Here is a 7,760-nt window from a genome sequence, read left to right as displayed (position 1 = left end):
ATTTGGCTGAGTGTGTACTTGCCTTCCAAACGTTTCATTGACTTTGGTTAATTCATTGTTATATTATAGTTCAAAAGGCACAACGGGAACTCATTTTAGGTTTAGTGCTACTGTACATGGTTGATGGTCGAGACATACAGTACCAGTCAAACGTTTGGACACACCTACTCATTCAAGGGTTTTTCTTTATTTTGACTATTTTCTAAATTGTAGAATAATAGTGAAGACATCAAAACTATCAAATAACACATATGGAATCATGTGGTAACCAAAAAAGTGCTCAACAAATCAAAATATATTTTATATTTGAGATTCTTCAAAGTAACATCCTTTGCCTTAATGACAGTTTTACACACCATTGGCATTCTCTCAACCAGCTTCATGAGGAATGCTTTTCCAACATTCTTGAAAGACTTCCCACATATGCTGAGCACTTGTTGCCTGCTTTTCCTTCACTCTGCAATCCAACTCATCCCAAACCATCTCAATTGGGTTGAGGTTAGGTGATTGTGGAGGCCAGGTCATCGGATGCAGCGCCATCACTCTCCTTCGTGGTCAAATAGCCCTTACACCGCCTGGAGGTGTGTTGGGTCATTGTCCTGTTGAAAAACAAGTGCAAATCGCTAACCAGATGGGATGGCATATCTCTGCAGAATGCACTTGAAGAAACTTTGAAAGTTCTTGAAATGTTCCAAATTGACTGACCTTCATGTCTAACGGTAATGATGGACAATCATTTTTCTTTACTTATTTGAGCTGTTCTTTCCATAATATGGACTTGGTCTTTCACCAAATAGGGCTATCTCCTGTATACCACCCTTAACTTGTCACAACACAACTGGTTGGTTCAAATGCATTAAGAACGACATAAATTACACAAATTGACTTGAATAAGTTGGTGTGTCCAAACTTTTGACTGGTACTGTATATGAGACTAAACTGAGAAAATGTTGCTTTATTGCCAAATTCTACCACCTAGCACCATTCATCTTGGTGCTTGCCTTGTTTGCTGTATGAACGCTGAGCATCTGCTAATTTAAGGAGCTTGACAGTGGCCATTTTCCATGGAAGAGGAGGCTAAAGAGGCCCATTGACCCCTCTTCACCACAATGTTCCCTCATTGTGACGAGAGACTTCTTTAACTTCTGGGTCAATTTCAGTGCATTTTCAGATCAGAGCAACCTCCTTAGAGCTTTGACTGTCAGTAACAGCCTGCCTAGTGTTACCTCAATGAAAGTCTATCATAAAGGCATTGCGGTTTTTTGAAGGCCATTGGATGGTACAATTGTGTAAAATAATATACTCTAAAATACATAACTAAATGTGAACAATTACCTTTTCTATATTTCAATAGCAATGAGAAAGATTACAGTAATTGTACACACTTAAATAAAAAATAATATGTTGTGTAGTCTTTGTATGTATTGTGGTGAAACGCTGGATAAATACTGTTGTTGAAAATAATGGTTAAATGCTGCCCTCCACAGGCATAGGAATGTTACTGTGGTTCAGTGTGGCCATAATACAGCTCAACTACTATAGGCCTATGTGAACACATTGATTTGCCCTGCCTAGTTTTCCAGATTTTGCTGACATTTTAGTGCCTATAGACCTTGCCTGTTAGTGAACAGATTGAATAGATTTATACTTGGATGAGTATATGAATAATTGTTTGACAGTTTTTGGGAGGTTTGTGACAGGGTTTTGTAAGATATTTGCCCATTTATTTTTGCTCGTAGACAAATGTTGGTGAATCACCCAAATAGAATATTTACCAACAGAGAATCTCTGAATAGTCCCTTTCATATACTGCTAAAATCACAGAAAAATGTCTTTGGTTATTGATACTCTTTTTAAGTTGACAAAATAATGAATAAACTAGAAACACAACGCCAGATGAGGAGGGTTTCAATTACAGATGACTAGTGTATTTGTGACGACTTCAGCTGACATTTCAATTGTCACCTGACATTTTTTGCTCCAATTTCAACCAATCCATCACTGTGTCTCTATTTCAACTTTTCAAAAAAAAAAAATGTTATCCAGACATGTTCGGTTAAGTTTTGTTTTGTCCTCTAAATTAGCCATCCCATTCAACAGTACAATGAATGTCATTGTTAGTATTGCTGTCTTTTTGATTAGATTTTTTATTGTAAAATAAGAAACATATTATAAAAAAACTTTACCTCATTCGGGTCAGTTGATTGAGGCTATATGCAAAACCATATAAACAAAGCATGTCATCAACATTTGTTTTTTTGCGTAATTAGAACAAATCCCCCCATTTATGCCCCATATCAACATTTTGAGAAAATAAGGCGGGAATATAAAGGTCGTCCAATTTAAAGAAAATAAATGTATACAAAGACAAAGAATACACACACACACACACACACACACACACACACACACACACACACACACACACACACACACACACACACACACACACACACACACACACACACACCTTTAAGGTTTGTATATTTGGCAAACCATTCCAACTAGGAGCCGCTGTGTGTGTCTGTATTGTCACAGACTTGGCCATAGTTTATCCACAAATCACCTCAGGAATTATTTAATGTCTTTTGTAATATTGCAATTCAGACTTTCATCGATTGGGAACACAATCCAAATGGTTATTCATGCTTGCTCTTCATCTCATTATTTTTATCCAGACATGTTGTCTCCTTGCGTTGTTAACCACCTCCAGCATTCTAACAGTACATTTACATTTTTCTTTCTGTTGAATGAAAAGTTCAAACCTTAAACCCAGAGAGTCAGTTAGGTTTAAATCAGGTCAGCAGGAAGTGTCTGCATCGCTGTCAAACAACCATTTGGCAACATGAGCCATGCAGCCACCCAACCCAAGCCAAGGGAACAAAAAGGATTGAGTATGCACTCCAATAAGCGATGTTCATCTGTCTCTGCAGATATATAAACTTTTCCCTTCTCATTTTCCTTCGAGTGGCTCTAAATGATGTATGAAGTGCCAGGGTGAGCCTTCCGGAGAGACAAATGCCAATGACTCGCTCCAAAATGTCAAACATGACAGTCAGAGACATTCAATAATCATATCTGCCTGACCAACTCAGAGCCCTGCTCTTCAAACTATTGCTGATGTCTGGTGAGGCAAAGACTGAGTTTGTCTGCCTTGAGGTAACATATCTCTCTTTAGACAAGGCCAAAGGTAGCCACGCACAATCTGTAGTGCTAGGTTGAGTGGAAGAGGATATAAATATAAAAATGAAAGTCTGAAATAATACCTACAAATGACCTTTTGTGTGATGCAATATTTACTATTTCAGCATAAAGTAAATATGAATGCAACACTGCATTACAACAACTGAGACATGTTATTTAATTGTAATCAAGTGTTTAAAGTGGCAATCAGCAGTTGAAACAATAACAAAGCGCCTCTCCACCCATTTAGATAAAAAGCAGAGGGATGAGGCTGGAGAAATGTAACCACTATCAAATTCATAGACAGAGCTAAGGATGCAAGGACTGAACATCCATGATGAACATAGTTTCAACCATGTTTTGAGGCTATACAGAGTTTTTTTGCATTTACTTTGTTTACAAACATTGGAGTAAAACAAGCTTACATTTTGGGTTCTGATGGGGTATGACAGCTCTTGAGTTCACAAGCTCATGAGGCATTTATAAGTTCTATTCTTCAAGAATCAATAGGTGCATAATATTCATTTATAATTTGAAAAACAGATGTAGCAACTACTGATTGCCCCTTTAAACCTATAATTTAAAAAAAACTTAATTCGTGTAAGGGGCAGGGCAAACTTTAAATGTCAATTTTCCAAAGTAATCTACGGTTCCACAATGCAAATGATGACAATGTTTTTTTAATTTATAGGAGGCACAATTGAAAAACACATGTCTAATAAGCACAGTCATTCGTAGTCAATCACATTCTCTTGAAAACATCAACAAGTGGATTAAAGATTCACAAATAGTACCAATCAAATTTCCCCACGCTCGCAATTTGGTTATCACCTGTATAATTGTGATTTGTTGTCTTCAACTCCAAAAACGTAAGCATTTGAAATAAGGTGTCCAGTGGAGTTGCACATTTCCCAGTACAGATTTATACACTACGTTCAAACGTTTGGGGTCACTTAGAAATGTCCATGTTTTTTAAAGAAAAGCACATTTTTTGTCAATTCAAATATAAAATAAATCCGAAATATAGTGTAGACATTGTTAATGGTCGGAATGACTATTGTTGCTTGAAACGGCTTATTTCTCAAATGGAATAGCCTTCATTTCTCAGAACAAGAATAGACTGACAAGTTTCAGATCAAAGTTATTTGTTTCTGGCCATTTTGAGCCTGTAATCGAACCCAGAAATGCTGATGCTCCAGAAACTCAGTTTTATTGCTTTAATCAGGGCAACAGTTTTCAGCTGTGCTAACATAATTGCAAAAGGGTTTTCATACACCTTAAACAAATATATTTAAACTCAGTTTTCACAATTTCTAACATTTAATCTTTGTAAAAATTCCCTATCTTAGGTCAGTTAGAATCACCACTTTATTTTAAGAATGTGAAATGTAAGAATAGTAGAGAGAATGATTTATTTCATGCTTTTATTTCTTTCATCACATTCCCAGTGGGTCAGAAGTTTACATACACTCAATTAGTATTTGGTAGCATTGCCTTTAAATTGTTTAACTTGGGTCAAACGTTTTGGGTAGCCTTCCACAAGTTTCCCACAATAAGTTGGGTGAATTTTGGGAATTGTTTCCTCCTGACAGAGCTGGTGTAACTGAGTAAGGTTGTAGGCCTCCTTGCTCACGCACACTTTTTCAGTTCTGCCCATAAATCTTCTATAGGATTGAGGTCAGGACTTTGTGACGGCCACTCCAATACCTTGACTTTATTGTCCTTAAGCCATTTTGCCACAACTTTGGAAGTATGCTTGGGGTCATTGTCCATTTGGAAGACCCATTTGCAACCAAGCTTTAACTTCCTGACTGATGTCTTGAGATGTTGCTTCAATATATCCACATAATTTTCTTCCTCGTGATGCCATCTATTTTGTGAAGTGCACCAGTCCCTCCTGCAGCAAAGCACCCCAACAACATGATGCTACCACCCCCGTGCTTCATGGTTGGGATGGTGTTCTTCGGCTTGCAAGCATACCCCCTTTTCCTCCAAACATTACAATGGTCATTTTTGTTTCATCAGACCAGAGGACAATTCTCCAAAAAGTACGATCTTTGTCCCCATGCGCAGTTGCAAACCGTAGTCTGGCTTTTTTTATGGCAGTTTTGGAGCAGTGACTTCTTCCTTGCTGAACGGCCTTTCAGGTTATGTCGATATAGGACTTGTTTTACTGTGGATATATATACTTTTGCTCCAGTTTCCTCCAGCATCTTCACAAGGTCCTTTGATGTTGTTCTGGGATTGATTTGCACCAAAGAACGCATCTCCTTCCTGAGCGATATGACAGCTGCGTGGTCCCATGGTGTTTATACTTGCGTACTATTGTTTGTACAGATGCACATGGTACCTTCAGGCATTTGGAAATTGTTCCCAAGGATGAATAAGACTTGTGGTCTACAATTGTTTTTCTGAAGTCTTGGCTGATTTCTTTTGATTTTCCCATGATGTCAAGCGAAGAGGCACTGAGTTTGAAGGTAGGCCTTGAAATACATCCTCAGGAACACCTCCAATTGACTCAAACGTCAATTAGCCTATTCAAAGCTTCTAAAGCCATGCCATCATTTTCTGGAATTCTCCAAGCTGTTTAAAGGCAGTCAACTTAGTGTATGTAAACTGCTGACCCACTGGAATTGGGATACAGTGAATTATAAGTTAAATAATCTATATGTAAACAATTGTTGGAAAAATTACTTGTGTCATGTACATGTCCTAACAGACTTGCCAAAACTATAGTTTGTTAACAATAAATTTGTGGAGTGGTTGAAAACAAGTTTTAATGACTCCAACCTAAGTGTATGTAAACTTCAACTGTATATTTTCCATAAAATATGCCTTTTCCAGCTACAATAGTAATTTACAACAGTAACAATGTCTACACTGTGTTTCAGATCAATTTTATGTTATTTTAATGCCCCCCCCAAAAATGTATTGTCTTTCAAAAACAAGGACATTTCTAAGTGACCCCAAACTTTTGAACGGTAGTGTACATGTGTAACATCACAGTATAATCACAAAAACAGAAGTGCCGTAGACTTATGAGATATGTTACAGTAGTGTGCTTTCAATGCTGGATCAAGAATCGTGTTTTTGGTGGGTCCCTTCTGAATCCTTCATGCAGTTGGTCAGGAAAGCCAGGCATTGCTTGGAGTACTCCTCTGGAAAGTCACAGAAATGGCTCACATGGGCAGGGGTTTTGACCATGAGGTCAACATCACTGTACCGCATCACTCGATTAGCTCTGGAGTACAGGTACAGCTGTGGCCAGGTAGGAAGGCTCTCCCGGATGGCATCGTAGTGGTTCTTGTGGATGTACTTGGTCACAGGGTATAGAACCACCCTAGGCAGGAAAACTGTTACAGCAAACAGTGCCAAGAGAACATACATCAACATCACATTGAGTTTGGGTCACAGAGTGGCTGTAAGAGCCCCCCTCACATTTCGAGTTCCTGGGGCACTTGTCCACCACAGCCCCAATCAGAGGGTGCTGAACTGTTTATGACTGTGCAAGAGCTCAACAATGTAGCGGTAAAGCATGAATCCCCCGTTGCTGAACACATGGAAAAATATGGGACTGTTTTCCACCTCGTAATCAAAGAGTATCTCAAGCAGTTTGAGGGCAGTGTTACTCAGCTCCTTGTAGCCAAAAGATTCAGAGAAGAATACTGTCTTCAAGGCCGCTGTGTAGCAAATATTGACACAACCCTGGAACAAAAAGGGGGGAAAGGTAAGTCACACATTAATAATGAAGTAGATTAATAATTTATTGAAATGACAGGAATCAATAACCACCACAATAGTTTAAGTCCAACATGTTCGTTATAAATTGACCTGTACTTGGCAAGATGTTTGTCTCTGCATCCAGCCCATCCCAGCAGTATGACAACTGGTTATTTTGTTCCATGCCAGTGTCTATCTGAAAGGAGAGAAAAAAAAGTTCTGATTAGTAAATTAGCTAGCTACCTAACCAGGACAACTAATTTAGCTAGCTAACGTTAGCAAACAGCCTTTGAGTTTGTCCAATCCAGCTGTCACTGAATTATGGACAAACCTGCCAGAGCCAACGTTGACTAAATAGCTCATGCCATGGCTCTGGGTGACACTCAGGTGACCGATAACTTTGCGTGTTGTTAGCCAGCTAGCCTAGCAAGGCTATCGATAACAAATTGCTCACCCGAGACCAATGCATCTGGAAACACAATGGTGTAGTCCACGCCATCATTTGCCATTTTGTAGCCGGTTATAATCTCTCTTTCAGTTTTGCTATACAATTCATTTGGCACATGCGTTAGCTGGAATTTAACGTGTTTGACAGGTTTACTCGCCGCCAATCGCTACGTAAGTCAACGGGTTGCAGTCCGTTCATTGGTTCGCGTTTCCTTCTCGAAACATTCAGTTCCATGTTCCTCCGTGAGATGGCGGACAATGTCCATATTAGAGTTGTCAAGCTTCTGTAGAAAAACTAGTCTAATATTTCATCTGTGGAATAACAATTGATTATGTTATTGCTTTATTTAATTGGAACAACATCGATGTACCAAATTATGTGATTGGTAGTAGAGTGACATGTGAAATAA

General features: G+C 38.6%; 1 pseudogene; it reads right to left on the bottom strand.

Annotated features, from left to right (window-relative positions):
• Positions 1 to 4,371: 4,371 nt before the first annotated feature.
• On the bottom strand, positions 4,372 to 7,504 carry LOC115101787 (transmembrane protein 53-like; annotated as a pseudogene).
• Positions 7,505 to 7,760: the final 256 nt, after the last annotated feature.

Source organism: Oncorhynchus nerka, linkage group LG20, assembly GCF_034236695.1.
Source record: "Oncorhynchus nerka isolate Pitt River linkage group LG20, Oner_Uvic_2.0, whole genome shotgun sequence".
NCBI lineage: Eukaryota > Metazoa > Chordata > Actinopteri > Salmoniformes > Salmonidae > Oncorhynchus > Oncorhynchus nerka.
This window is presented reverse-complemented; position numbering and strand designations above follow the sequence as displayed.